The 15663-nt window shown below is 41.1% G+C and overlaps 1 long non-coding RNA gene across 2 annotated transcripts in view; it reads left to right on the top strand.

Moving 5' to 3' along the window:
• 0610006L08Rik overlaps nt 1-10259 on the top strand; it is a 35002-nt gene extending 24743 nt beyond the window's left edge. For both annotated transcript variants that reach the window (XR_391624.1, XR_391626.2), the window contains 3 exons: nt 4224-4348; nt 9264-9365; nt 9715-10259. This is a non-coding gene — a long non-coding RNA (RIKEN cDNA 0610006L08 gene). The remainder of the gene's footprint in view (nt 1-4223; nt 4349-9263; nt 9366-9714) is intronic.
• The last annotated feature ends 5404 nt before the right edge of the window (nt 10260-15663 follow it).

The following is a 15663-nucleotide window of genomic DNA, read 5'->3' as shown; positions in this document are numbered from 1 at the left end:
GTTCAGCATCCTTAATCATCAGGGAAATGCAAATCAAAGCAACCCTGAGATTCCATCTCACACCAGTCAGAATGGCTAAGATCAAAAATTCAGGTGACAGCAGATGCTGGTGAGGATGTGGAGAAAGAGGAACACTCCTCCATTGTTGGTGGAATTGTAGGCTTGTGCAACCACTCTGGAAATCAGTCTGATGGTTCCTCAGAGAAATGGACATGGTACTACTGGAGGATCCTGCAATACCTCTCCTGGGTGTATATCCAGAAGATGTTCCAACCGGTAAGAAGGACACATGCTCCACTATGTTCATAGCAGCCTTATTTATAATAGCCAGAAGCTGGAAAGAACCCAGATGCCCCTCAACAGAGGAACGGATGCAGAAAATGTGGTACATCTACACAATGGAGTACTACTCAGCTATTTAAAAGAATGAATTTATGAAATTCCTAGGTAAATGGATGGACCTGGAGGGCATCATCCTGAGTGAGGTAACACATTCACAAAGGAACTCACACAATATGTACTCACTGATAAGTGGATATTAGCCCAGAAACTTACAATACCCAAGTTATAGGATACAATTTGCGAAGCACATGAGACTCAGGAGGAACGAAGACCAGGGTCTGGACGCTTTGCCCCTTCTTAGAATTGGGAGCAGAACGCCCCTGGAGGGAGTTGCAAAGTCGAAGTTTGGAGCTGAGACGAAGGGGTGGACCATCTAGAGACTGCCACATCCGGGGATCCATGCCGCATTCAGCCTCCAAAAGCTGACACCATTGCATACACTAGCAAGATTTTATCGAAAGGACCTAGATGTAGCTATCTCTTGTGAGACTAGCAAACACAGAAGTGGATGCTCACAGTCAGCTATTGGATGGATCACATGGTCCCTAATTGAGGAGCTAGAGAAAGTAACCAAGGAGCTGAAGGGATCTGCAACCCTATGGATGGAACAACAATATGAACTAAACAGCCCCCCCCCCCCCAAGCTTGTGTCTTCAGCTGCATATGTATCAGAGGATGCCCTGGTCAGCCATCAGCGGAAAGAGAGGCCCATTGGTCTTGCAAACTTTATATGCCTCAGTGCAGGGGAACGCCAGGGTTGGGAAGTGGGAGTGGGGGGGGGGAGCGTGGGGGGGGGGACTTTTGGGATAGCACTGGAGATGTGAATGAAGAAAGTACCTAATTAAAAAATAATAAAAAATAAAAATAAATAAAGCCAAAAAAGGAACGGTAAAAAAAAATATTTTTTGCTGATAAAAGAACGTACACAAGCTGGACCTAGGCCTCCCTGAATATATGTGCAGATGTATAGTTTGGTCTTTATGTGTGTCCCAAACAACTGTAACAGGGGCTAACCCCAAACTGTTGCCTACCTGTGGGATATATTCTTCAAGCTGGGCTGCCTTCTCTGGCTCCAGTGGGAAAGGAAGTACCTAGCCCTGCAGAGACTTGAAGTGCCAGGGTTGGGGATACTGAGGGCAAGGGGTGGGGGAATATAAAAGAAAAGATGGGTGGGCTGGCAGAAAATGAGCGAAATATACTCAGACTGCAGCTATAGGCTGGCGCAAGACCAGACAGAGTCTAGAGAAAGTCTTGGATTGCTTGAGACTTTCTTTAGCATATATGGGGAAGTCTTAAACAAGCCCAGATGAATCAGTTAAGACAGCATCCTAGTTTCATAGGTGCCAATCATCTCACTTTCTATCCTAGCAGAAGAAAGAGGATAATGTTACATTTACACCATTCATGAAAACTCAGTTGTAGTGATTTGAATGGGAAATGTCCATCAGTATGCAAGTATTTGAATGCTTGGATCCAAGTTAGTGTTTCTATTTGGGGGATGCTATTTTACAATCATTAGGAGGAAGAGTCTTGATGGAGGAACTGCAGCACTGTGGGTGAGCTTTGAGAGCTTTACCCTACTTCCAGGTCACACTTTTTGTTTCCTGTGTACAGATAAAAGACTTGATAAGCCAGTTTCCTATTCCCTACTCCATTATGGACTCTCCCCCCTGTTATGGGAAGTCAAAATAAATATTCTCTCCTATAGTTGGCTCTTGGTATTTCATCACAGCCACAGGAGAGTAACCAATACTAAAAGGAACCACTCTGAACTGTAGCAACCTCCTCTTAAAAGAGTCAGAACTCTGAAAGTGAACTTCCTGGTCACAGCCCCAAGTTAATCTATATGGAACATGTCACCTAATAGGAGTAGGAGTCTGGGGCCTAAGATGCAGATATCAAAAAATACACACAGCCTCATCTTTAAGCAACCCCTATCTTCTCAACATGCCTTCCTTATAGAAGGCCATGTTTTTCAGAAGTTCCTCTGTCCTCAGACTAGAGAGTTCTGGAGCAATCTCAACTAGCGCCAGTATCTCCAGACCTGGCTGAATTCCTTGACTTAGAAAAGTTTCCTTCCATATATGCTGCTGGAGCCATGGGTGCCTCCATGTGTACTCCTTAGTTGGTGGGTTAGACCCTGGGAGCTCTGGTTGGTTGATATTGTTGTTCTTCCTATGGGGATGCAAACCCCTCAGCTCCTTCAGTCCTTTCTCTAAATTCTCCATTGGGGAGCCCGTGATCAGTTCAATGGGAGAAGAGGCCCTTGGTCCTATGAAGGCTTGATGTCCCAGTGTAGGGGAATGCAAGGGCAGGGTGGGGTGGGGGTTCAGGAGTGAGTGGAAGGGTGAGGGCACACCCTCATAGAAACAGGGGGGATGGGGATGGGATAGAGGGTGTCTCCTAGGACGGGGAATCAGGAAAGGGGATAATATTTGAAGTGTAAATAAATAAAATATCTGAAAGAAAGAAAGAGAGAGAGAAAGGAAGGAAGGAAGGAAGGAAGGAAGGAAGGAATGAAGAAAGAAAGAAAGAAAGAAAGAAAGAAAGAAAGAAAGAAAGAAAGAAAGAAAGAAAAGAAAGATTTCAAATGTTTTCAAACCATAGAGCCAAATGACTTGGGAGCCTGTTCGGATGCTTGTGGTTCTTAAGCCGTGCCACTTGAGCGAGTTAGACAAGGATTGACTTGATGAAGTGGCTGAGTAAACTAACAGATGATGTGTGTAAACTGATGCCTGGGAAGTAGCAACTGCTTAAAAAATGTGCTGATGTCCATTCTATTATCTACTCCAAGTTGTAGCAGTGTGATCTTCTATGGCTTTCTCTATAAAAGTAGGTTGAAAGGTTCCTTCCAGTCTCATTGTAAGAAGAGAAACATTGCTTGCTTTTGAAGAATATAATATTCTATCAACTTTATAGAAGTCTCACAAGTTCTGATTTCCTCGTCTGCTGATCTTGCACAAAAGTTCCCCAAGGAGGATCACATAGGAACATACATAGCCAGTCTTTCCTCAGAGGAGAGGTTTGGTGGTGGTTTGAAAGAATGATGCCCATAGGTTCATAGGGAGTAGCACTCTTAGGAGGTGTGGTTTTGTTAAAGTAGGTGTGGCTTTTTTTGGAGGAAGCACTTCACTGGGGGTGGGCCTTGAGATCTCCGAATCTCTTCCTGCTGCCTGCACTTTCATTCATCTCCAGCTTCATGTCTGCTTACGTGCTGTCATGCTTCCTCCAATAAGATAATGGATTAAATCTCTGAACTGTGAGCTATTCCCAATGAAATGTTTTCCTTTAGAAGAGTTGTCAAGCTCATAGTGTCTCTTCCCTTGCTCACAAGTGTGTCTTCACAGCAACAGAACCCTAACTAAGACACATTTGTTTGGACTCACAGTTGAAAGGTTTCAGTCTACAATCCCTCGGCCGGCCTGTTGTTTTGGGCCTATGGCTAGTGACATATGGTGAGAGCCCATAACCCAGGAAGCTTCTCAATTCATGACAGGAAGCAGAGACAGACAGATGGAGAGAGAGAGAGAGAGAGAGAGAGAGAGAGAGAGAGAGAGAGAGAGAGAGAGAAGGGAAAAAGGAGGAGGGAGGCGGGAGGAGGGAAGAAGAGGGAAGAGGGAAGGGGGAAGGGGGAAGGGGGAAGGGGGAAGGGGAAGGGGGAAGGGAGAAGAGGGAAGGGGGAAGGGGGAAGAGGGAAGAGGGAAGAAAGAGGTCTTGGGATACAAATATCCCCTCCTTGGGCAAACCCCACCATGACCTAATTTTCTCCTACTAGTCCTCACCTACTAGAGGTCCCAACATTTCCCAATAGATTAGAAACCAAACCTTCAACACACTTTTCTTGGTTGACTTTTTATTTATTTGTTTGTTGTTTCTTCTAGACTATCGGCCTCTGGGAAGGAAGGCCTATGCCTTTTTAAATCTTCTCTTTGGAGTTTATTCCAGTGCCCTGCATGCATGGAGGGAGAATCCAATCAATGCACGACTGCTGAAGTGATGACACCTGGTATGGCTCTCAGCTTGTATTAGGGGATCAATGAAGTCTGGTTTCCTTCTTTGGTTGCTGAGCAAGTTCATAAGACAGACAGGCAAATCTTGACATTTTGTTCCTTAAACCGATTAGCAAAACTTCTTTACAAGGAAGATTATTGAGAAACTGATTATAAAATGTCGTTAGTTCACAAGCAAAAATAGCACTTAAATCGAGGTTACATTACACAGCTGAGCTACCTTTGTTTCCCAAATTATCCCTGCTTCAGACATCCATTGTGTTGCCTCCCCAGTCTTCAGTTTCAATATGTTTCACACAAAGGAGAAACTCTGAGGATACAGCCATCAATATTTCTCACTAAGAACCTTGACTCTTCTATAATTAAATTGCCCTCTTGTGCTAATTTGCTTGCATGCCTACAATATTCCTCTTTCCCATTAAATACACTACTCTTTGACAGTGGTTAAGGAAGTAGCAGGGAGAAAGAATCAAACTGGCACTTCCCACAGTTAAGATGTTTTCCCCTCAAGGGATTTTGGACACGGTGACTTCTGAGATGACTACAGCTATACTGTGGGAAAGGGTGTGATGGGTACAGTTTTGATACAGGCACGTGTCACAGATGCTGCTTGGAAACTGTTTTGAAACTGCAAAAGAAGCATGAGTAGCAAGTCTGTCTCATCACAAGGGTGTGGTCTCAAGTTTACCTCAAATCCAACTGACTGTCGAGAGCCACTGGACAGACCCAGAGGTGCATACGCATGGGCTTGTCATCATCCTACCCATTCGTGGTGTGAAGTTGAAATGGTGGAGTTCGGTACAAGGAAGCCCCGCTTCTTCAGCATAACACACGAGCTCTCAGATCTTCCAATGGAGTTCTAGAACCTCTCAACCCAGCTCCAACACGATGAAAAGATGGACTGCATTTAAAACTTGAGATCAAATATGGTAGAAAGTGGAATCATTTTTTAAAAGGCCTTTGAATTAGATTCTGAATGCTGGTGAATCTTGGCAATTGATTCTGATCACTCTCCCCATGATACAGTTTATTTCTTCATCATGACCTTCTCAGTTATTCTGTTTTCCATTTAATAAAGACAGATTTCCTAATTCTTCCTTCATTACTGTTGGCCTCTCGAGTCTGATTTAGCCAGAATGACTGTGATAATATGCAGACTTTAATAGAGAAGGGAAATAGCTAATTACACATGTTATCAGAGGATGCCAGGAAGTGCCTGGAGAAAAGATACATCTGTAAATCCCAGAATCACAACCTCTGCCCAGAGTATCAAGCCTGCAAAGATAAACTAAATGAGCAGCAGATGTCAAGGTCTCATCTGCAAGAAAGTGTCTTCCTTTCACGGTCTTCAAACAAACAGTCTGCATTGTTCCTTTCTGATATCTCAGATTGTTATATAACTTCTGAAAATACTGATGACATAAATCTGCATCCCAGGATGGAGGATTATATAATCACAGAATTGAGTGTAACATTTTCATCTTAGTTTAATTGAATTCTTTGCATGTCTGGTATGTGATGGTATTTGGTGTTCACATGTGTGTGGGGGCAGTCTTGTGGTGTGTGTGTGTGTGTGTGTGTGTGTGTGTGTGTGTGTGTGTGTGTGTTTGTGTTTGTGCCAGAGGCTTCTTGATGCTTGGAGTCTTCCTTGATAACTCACCACTTGATTTACAGAAATGGGGTCTCTCACTAACTTATAGATAGGTAGGTAGGTAGGTAGGTAGATAGATAGATAGATAGATAGATAGATAGATAGATAGATAGATAGAAAGATAGATAACTGGATAGATAGGTAGATGATAGATAATAGATAAATATACTGAGTCCAGTTACCTCTTTGAGTAGGGAATTGGTATAGAAGCATCTACTGGAGCATGGGCAACCTCTCAAGAGTCGCAAGTCTAAAGAAAACTGTCTCTCCCTCTCTGAGCAGCCATCAGTTTCCAATAGTAGCTCATCCAGAGGTGGAATCTTTTCTGAATTGATATTATTCAGGTCTTGTACATGTAGCCACAGGAACTGTGAGTTACTGCATTCAATGACCCTTTCTTATCTGGCAAATACTCTTTCACTGCAGTCATCCACTGACTCTAGATCTTACAATCTTTCCATTCCCTCTTCCCCTATGGTCTTGGAGCCTTGGGAGGAGGAGTATTATATAGAAGTGTCATTTAGAGTTGAGCACATCATATACTCTCTTATTCTTTGCAATTGATCAGTTTCTGAATTACTCTCCAAATACTTCCAAAAGAAGCTTCTCTGATGGAAGTGGAGAGAAAGACTCATCTATGGGCAGTAAAATGAGAATGTATGTGTCATTTTAATACCATTTCCACTGAACAGGATAACAAAATCATGTTCTATCCTGAGGTCTATCACCTAACCAACCATGGATTGGTATCCCAGTTAATGGTCCCAAAACATATTTTAGTGTAAAGTTACTTGAATTAGACATTCAGCAATAAATTGACTTGATGCTAAGAGGTGGGGTGTCAAATAGAAAATGAGTGAAAAGAAATCACATTGTAGCATGAAAAGGTTACTCTGGTTACGTTCAGTTATCCACCCATTGTTTGAATAGATATCATCTTGTTGGAGACAGACTGTCAGTAGAGCTAGGCTATGAGGTTTGAGAAGCTCAAGCCAGGCTCAGTGTCTCTCTTATCCTGCTGTCTGCAGATTCAGATGTAGGGCTCTAGCTACCTCGTCAGCAACATGTCTTGCCTACATACCAACATGCTTCCTGTCGTGATGATAATTCTGAGGTTATAGAAAGCAATTTGATCTGAAAGGATTCACATCTGTAGTTGTACTACGTCTCCGTCACATACCAGCTTGGAATTCTCACTTCACTTGACCTCTTAGAGCCTCCTTCCTTATTCATGAAACTGAGATAGGGAATAGCTAAAAGTTAAATAAATTTCACTAGCTGTCATCACATGAGCAAAATGGCATAATGCCTACTGCCATGATTGACACTGATAGTATGACAGAACAACTTAAGTCTCAGTGGCTGAACACAGGGAAAGCTTATATCTGTGTCATACAGACTAGATAAGAGAGTGTGTGTAGCCCAGATCTAATCAGTGTTTCAGTGATTCAAGATAACACACCTACTTTCCAGTGTGTGTCTCCATCATCCTCTAAGTTCAGTCACCAACTGGGAAGAGGAGACTGGAAGAAAGACCAGTTGGGGAGAAAGGATGAACCAGTATGGACCACTTTTGCTCAGAGGTGTGTAGTTACTGGAGTCCATTCTTTCCTTAGAGAGAACCCATCACCACGTGCAGGGGTGGAAAATACTGTGTAGTCATGTATCCAGGAAGGCAAGGAGAACATATGATATGGAAGGCTTTTTAGTCACAGTCGTATCTGTCCTGGAAAGCTGAGCTGAGAATCAGGTTAATGTCTTATGCTAAACAGCCAGCTGATACATAGTTTGTTTGTTTGTTGTTGTTGTTGTTATTAATTTGTCTCAGAGTTTTGTTAGTGTGAGGAGGTACCATGACCATGGCAACTCTTGTAAAGGAAAGCATTTAATTGGGGCTGATTTATAGTTCAGAAGTTTAGTTCATTGTCATTATGGCAGGAACCATGGTGGCATGCAGACAGACATGATGCTGGAGAGTAGTTGAGAGTTCTATATCCAAATCTGCAGGAATCAGGAAGAGAGAAAGGCACTAGACTTGTCTTGGGCATCTGAAGCCTCAAAGCCCAGTCCCAGTAACAGACTTCCTCCAAGTCCATGCCTACTCCAACAAGGTCACCTATCCTAATCCCTTCAAAGAGTGCCACTCTCTGGTGGTCAAGCATTCAAACCTATGAGCCTATGACAGCCATTTTTATTCAAACCACCACAATGTTTATCCATAAAGATAGGCAGTGTTAGCATGTATAAATATAGCAATCATTGTTATGCACCTCCATGACTGAGGTAAGGGAGTTAGGTTTTTAGAGTGTGCCCCATAAGAAACTCAAGTCTAAGGCTACCTTGTTTGTTTACTAGACTTGAGGCTGAGAAAGGCCATCCACACCTTTTCCCATTGGTATCCAGGCTGGGTTACAACACAAAACAGTGTCCAGGATCCCACAGAAGCCATCAAATGCTTGGAGAATAGAAACTATCGAGCAAGGAAAAAAAACCTGCATACTGGCATATTTAAGAACTTAGGGGGTTTCAAATATTGTCACTTTTTATAGTATAAAAAGACCTTTCCCTGCATTTACTGGTTGGTAAATGTTAGAACTTGACAAGTAATTTGAATTCCTCAAGTCTTTGTGTTGCAGGAATGCAAGACATTTGTGGCAGGCAGCTGGGACCTATAAATATTATATTTATGGTCCTACTCCTAACCTGATAATTACTTATATTACATTTCTAGTCCTAACTTGATAATTACTTCTATTATCATCTCTGTGGTAAATTAAATGTTTATAGTATGTTTGTACCATGAAAGATGTGTTCTGAGTGTGTTAGCAGGTGTCTGGCCCCACATACTTTATTAAACTTTACATATTCTTTGATGTTTCTTATACATACATATGCCTCTATAAATAATTTATAACTTAGGCAGAGAAAGTCAATAAATGGTACTAATAAAATAAAATTATTATTGTAATGCTATGCAATAATAAAAGTTATGTGAATATCTCCAGCTCTGTTTTCTACTAGTCTGCTCTCAAAGTATGGAATGTTATACCTAATTTTTTTTTAGATCACACTGATTATGAGTTATCAAATCCATGAAGAAGGATAATTACTACAACTGTCTCAGTGACTGAATTTAGTCAAAGGTAGCTAGATCATATGGTAGAAAAAGCTTGTCTGGCTCCTTCCTATCTCTGGCCCTGGCTGACCAACTGTGCATTTGTGGGCAACTCATGATATGACTATATGCATTTCCTTACTAGACACCAGAGGACAATGCTTAACAAGAAGAGTTATTAAGATTTATGGGAAATTCCTCATTAATGGGCTGGACATCAAAAGAAAGCTAACACCTTTTCCTTCTGGTGAGTTTTCAGGAACTATATGAATTTAATAGACCTCAGATTAGATGTAATACATACAAATCAGAAAATTGACTGCATAATCCAATCCCAATAAAGCTATCAAGCATTTATATTAAACTTAATAATTAGCTATGAGTAGTCTGGGGCCTGTAATATAAGAACTGTAGAATAATTCCCTGCTATCCAACTGTCTGGACAACTGAGGAGTGAAAGAATGAAAGTGGCACTTGATGCTGTCAACAAATGTCACCAACAACACATGATAGCCAACTCCAAGTTAATATGAAGATCGAACAATTGCACTTTTTCCTTACTCATTATTATTATTTTTTGTTCTTTTGTTACCCAGAGAGTAACTTGTAGATGACTGAATGACTGCTCAGAACCAGAGCAGCTTGAAAGAGCAGAGAAAGAACATCTGTCAGAGCCTCACCAAGCACCATGACCCTGCCCAGTGAACTCAGTGATGCTTCTAGGACTCGGAGCTTCTCATTCTCATCTCAGCAGTTTCTGACATGGATGAAGTATACTCATGGACATCAGCCCTCAGACTCTGCTCGTAGTAACCCTCTGATCTGAAAAGTAAAGCAAGAATCCTGGGGATGGTAGAAAAAATTGGGGTGCTATGTGCATCTCCCCAGTGTTCCACAGTCTGGAAGAGTGGCATTATAGTTCTTTAACCTGGTGATAAAGAGAAGACATGGGAAGCTAAGTCAAATCTTGACCACCTAAGACATATTTTTAGTGAGTGGTTCCATCTACTAAAAAAAACATGTGCCCTAGGGATTGCATAGGACAAAGGGATTCAGAAGCAGGTGGAGCTAAGGAAAATCCAGGAAGAGAGAAGAAGAGGAAATGGAGACACCCCCTCCCCAGGGTTCTGCCATGCCCCCACTTGGTATCTCTTAAAGATGTGCTCATGTGCTCTCAAACAACACAGAACTTCCTGTCATCAAAAGTCATCTTCACTTAGGTTGGAAGCCTTTTGTTCTATTTGTTCCTTAATAAAATATGGTTGAGATGGTTTATTAATTAATTATTAGTGTTTGATATTGTAATTTACACTCAAGACAATTGTGTTTTCACTGTCTACTTAAGATCTAGTTGGGTATAATTTGGTACTAGGGAATACAGTGCTGGTGTATTTGTGTTTTTAATTGTGGAAGCCAAAATTTTAGTTCATTTACCCTCTTAGGAAACTTGATCTTTACAGGAAATACATGATCTAGTCACTTCTCCTTGGAGTAGGAATATCGGCTCCAGGGTTTTGGCAGAGGCTGAACACAGAGCAGCTGGCTTTGCACTGGTGAGACCACTAGCAGTTCAGCAGCCATAGAGATGCACGAGTAAGGGAAGAAGATGATACAGATGCTGCACATCATTTAGGGATGCTATTTGGGAGTACAAGTGATGGCCTATGAGGCAGGATTTGATTTATCAAGAAAGCTTTCCAAGGGAGGATGTCATTAGCATATTTGAACAACTCTGTAGTTCTGCAGAGAACTGTAACCCATTAGCCAAGGATGAGGGGCTGTTCACTGCTCATGATGATACAGATGTTCAAGGGGAAGACCTTATGAGATAGCATCGTTCAAGACAACTTGCTATAGTACCATTTCCTGCCTTCCTAGTGATTAGAAGTCCTCGAAACAGAACATAATGCGGAGCCTTAATTTCAGGTGTATCGCATGGTATAGTACACAGCTCCAGCAAATACCATTCCTATCACATTGTGTAACGGAGACCCCAGAGCTCCTGGATATCCTGATTGCAGGACATAAACACAGCTAACATTGCACTGCGGCTATGATTAAACATTTATCTTTTTACTATGTTTATCGACTGTTAAATATTGTTTTATTCTAGAAGAAGGAGGATTAGCAATATCTGTTGTTCTAAGTAAGCATGGCTCCTGGGCATTAATCGGATGCTTCTTTGAAATTCCAGTTCTTAGGTTCCCTCTTAAAAGTACTGCATTCAACTCACAGAAAGATGACCAGGAACTCCCTGCTCTAACAAGCTGTTTTAACAGAGATTGCCTTGTTTGCTAAGGATTTAGAATTGCTTTGAAGGATCTCAAGACAGCTGTTTCTAACCCAAATTACACAGAATGGGGAGGATGGAAATGAAGAAGAGTGAAGAGTAGCAAGTTGCTCTTTACTTCTCTTACACCAGCCACTGGAACAGCTATACCTGTGTCTTTGTATAAGTGCCTCTCAAGCCATGTGTCACTACCCTTTGTGGCCATGTATCCAATACCCTGAACATCAGATATTTATGTTACAATCCATGACAGTAGCTAAATTAGCTTTGAAGTAGGAGCAAGATAATTTTATGGTTAGGAGTCACTATAATGAGGAACTGTACTAAAGGGTCACAGCATTAGGAAGGTTGAGAACCACTGCTCTAAATAAAGACTCCACTTTCTGAAACTGATGGAAATGGATGGAAACTGTTGCCAGGATAGTTGGACTTGCAAAGTAGTAGGAAAATATGGAACAATTTTTGGGCAAAACTCTTTCATCGAAGAGATGTAAACATGCCAACCAAGTTGATGGTAGTAGACTACATAGTGAAGACAAGTTTGGTTTATGTCGATAAACCAAAGTTGCTGATGAAGCAGAATCAAGTTATGATGCCTTCTGCTAAGGGCAGGCCCCCCACCAAGGCAGTCTTAAGGCGTCTTACATGGGAGACATTCGGGACAATATAGTTGTCCTCTCTTGCTCAAGATTTCTGTTTCTACTATGGTTTTAGTTACCTAGAGTCAACATAGAACCAAAATATTAATGGGAAGATTCTAGCAAGAAATAATACATGAATTATAAATCATTCTGACACTAGTGATCAAGCCTCACTCTCCTCTGCTCTGCCCCACCCAGGATGCAAGTCACTTCTTTCTACAGAGTAGCCACACTATATCCTGCCCATTCCCCCGTTACTTGCCAGCACTATTAGCTAGCAGACCGATGCTTGTTCGGTACTTGTGTTCACAAAACTCTTGTTTAATAATGCTTCCAGAGTGGAAGAGAACGGATATTCTAAGCTTGGGTGAATCTAAGAGGAACCATGAACTGTTACCATAGTAATAAATAATAATAAAAGGTTAAAGATTATAGTAGGCACATAAGTATAGAAAAATAGACTATGTATGTACATGGAACCATGTTTAGAGGGTTTCTGGCATCCACTTGAAGTCTAATGGATCTGTGGACACTGTTTTGACTCATTTAAAGTTTTAAAGAATGTGCTAGATAATTTTAAGGCAGTTCTTCAGTAAGGAGGACTGGTTTGGACTGGCACAATTTATGGTATAACAGCATGGGTACATAAGTCAGTAATTTCTAAATCTGACAAGAAACACAAAAAAAAAAATAAGAGGTTCTCTGACAGTGATGACCTCCTGATTTTATTTTAAAACTGTCTTCAAATGCTCAAATGTTTCTCTTTTTTCTTTTGTCTCTCGTTTCCTTGCCCTGTAAACTTAGCAGCTTGGAACCCATGATGAACCCAGCATTGGTTCTGAACTCATGGCAGCCCTTTTGCTTCAGTATCCTGGGTGCTGCGATTACATTCATGAGGCACAATATTTAACTCTCACATGATTCTTTTATTTATGGTGACCATCAAGGATCAAAAGCGCAGCTATGATGCTGGCATATTGTTGTAATGGAACGTCAATTTTATCTCTCAAATTCTATACCTGAGATGTAGAGAAATAATTTATAAATTTTGTCAGCTTCAGTATCCTTTTGATTGACAGAGTATGACAGTTATTTCAAATCAGTTATATATTATTTTCATTACAATCAGTTCAAGACAGAGAAATCTTAATTTATAACATTTTGACACCAGACCATTCTTTATCAGGATTTATATTTGTATATTCATCTCAAAAACAAGTAAATTTCCTTCAGTGTTAAATTTTCCAAATTGACTTGGCAATTCATTTATAACAATATCAGATATGTGCCTTTTAACAGGATAAGTTTCAAAAGCTTTGTTACAATATTATAAATTAGGTAGTGACACTATATGTATAGCCTTTTAAAGCCCTACTGAGTAAAATGAATGTATTTTTATGAGTAAAAAGTTAACTCCAAGTCTCTTAAAAACAAAACAAAACAAAACAAAACAAAACAAAACAAAACAAAACAAAACAAAACAAACACCAGAGTCTAACAAAGCCTCCAGGAAGTTTCTGCCCAAACAGGACTACTCCTGTGTGCATCAGTGGCCAGAGACACCTGTGAGCCTTAGCCCCATGCACAGGTATGCATAAGACTCTTAGACTTACATGCTAATATGCTATGCTACCTAGTTTGTTTTTTCTTGGTTTCCAAGATGGCATTGAACATGAGAGAGTGCTCTGGTAAAGTTAGAGCTTTGTAAGACAGAGAGAGTAGAGAAAAACCTATCACACTGAATACACACTTGATAGTAAGAGTCACAGCAATCTCAGACACTTGCAAATGTGAAAGTAAGGCACTGAAATTGAAAAAAAAGAGGCAGAACAGAGTAAGGTTTCCATTAGACTTTGTTCATGGTATTTCACTGTTTACTTATTAATGCAGAACACCTAACTTGTACTTCTCAGTACAGTTATCACATGTTTGACATGTTTCTGGGAGACAGAATCTTAGAGGTCGAAAAGGGACTCACAGTAAGTGCTTAAGAAGTTGGAGGAACACAACCTGGTATTATCAGATAGGTGAACCCAGTTTCCCTGCCCCACTGGCCACACAGGGCCTGAGGAAAGATCATCCCCTGGGCAGTGCCCTTAGAGGCTGACTTGCAGCTGTTCATTCTACTGGAAATAAGAGCACTTTTATATTCATTGGAAGGTGAGCAACCTAGCAACAGTAGTTATGGAAGGCTTTTGTGCAATAGATATTAGCCAAAGTAATAGTCCATAAACATTAAATCTGCCTTGGTAAGTGTGTGGTTGTTTAAAAAAACACCTAAGTTTTTATATGTATTCAACCTAATAAAATAAATATGAAATCAAATAAAAATCAAAGAGCAGCCAGATTTATATGAAAAATTAAAAACACTGGTTTATAGAACTTTCTGAGGCGGTAGTTTTCTCATTCACTTTCCTGATGGATTAAAGATAAATATAACCCAGGGGAGTGTGTTGTAAAAATCATTACCATGAGCAGGAGACTGAGATGCTGATGGATGTAACAATAAATAAAGACTAGCATTTCTTCTTTTTCTTGGTAGAAAGAAAGCAATTGTGGAAAATACTAGGAAAAAAGGACTGACAGGTAATAGTTACAAAAATAAGTGGAATAACTGTGATGCATGAAATAATCCTGTTTGTCTGTAAGAGTCAGAAATCTGGAATAGGAATAATTTCAGAATAGCCTGCTCGGTATACCTACCTACCTACATACATACATACATGTATGTGTGTATTAATAAATTAATTAATTTTACATCTGAATCACAGCCCCCATTCTCCTCCTAGTACCACCTCACACAGCCCCTCACCCACCCTTCCCCTTCATCTCTGAAAAGAGAGAGGTCTCCAACCCTGGGTATCAAACAACCGTGGTTCTAATGGGATAGTACCCAGCTTTTAAAAACAAGAAGGCCATGAAATTTGTAGGCAAATTGATGGAACTAGAAAATAGCATCCTAAGTGATTTAACCCAGACCAAAAAGGACAGGCATGATATGTACTCACGTATGTTGGGAACTAAAAAGGGGCCCAGGGAAGAGGGGGAAGGGGAAGACCCAGACACCACCAGAGTTCCACCTATGCTCTGGTCGGTCAGGCATAGGAGGCTGCTATCTACCTTCCACTCATCCCCAGGTGGGCATTTAAGCCTCTGTCCTACTCTTCGGGTGGTAGCAAAGGGCAGCCTTACCTGGGAGCCCCAGTGCTACTTTGCTAAAGCCACTGGGGGTTATGGGAGAGAGGGATGAAGGAAGAGAAGTTCCCAACTGATGAGCAGAGACTCTCTATGATTTTAGAGTTTTATTGTAGAAAGGCAGGGGGAAAGAGAGAAGGTAGGAGAGAGAAGGAGAGTGAGAGTGAGGGGTAAGAGGTAAGAGAGAGACAAATAAGAAGTAAGAGAGACAAGTAAGAGAGCGAGGTGGGGCTGAACAGCCCTTTTATGGTCTTTACTGTTACTAGGTAACTGGGGAGGAGTTTAGCCTAAAGGTCAGAAGCTTGGGCCATTGCCTATGTGACTTCTAACCATGCTTCTCTTGTGGGGGGTGTGGGGGGGCAGTAACTTAGGCAGGAGCCAGAGTTCCAGGAGCATGAGGGAACTCCTATCATGTCATG

The sequence above is a fragment of the Mus musculus genome, chromosome 7, assembly GCF_000001635.26.
Source record: "Mus musculus strain C57BL/6J chromosome 7, GRCm38.p6 C57BL/6J".
Taxonomy (NCBI): Eukaryota; Metazoa; Chordata; class Mammalia; order Rodentia; family Muridae; genus Mus; species Mus musculus.
This window is presented reverse-complemented; position numbering and strand designations above follow the sequence as displayed.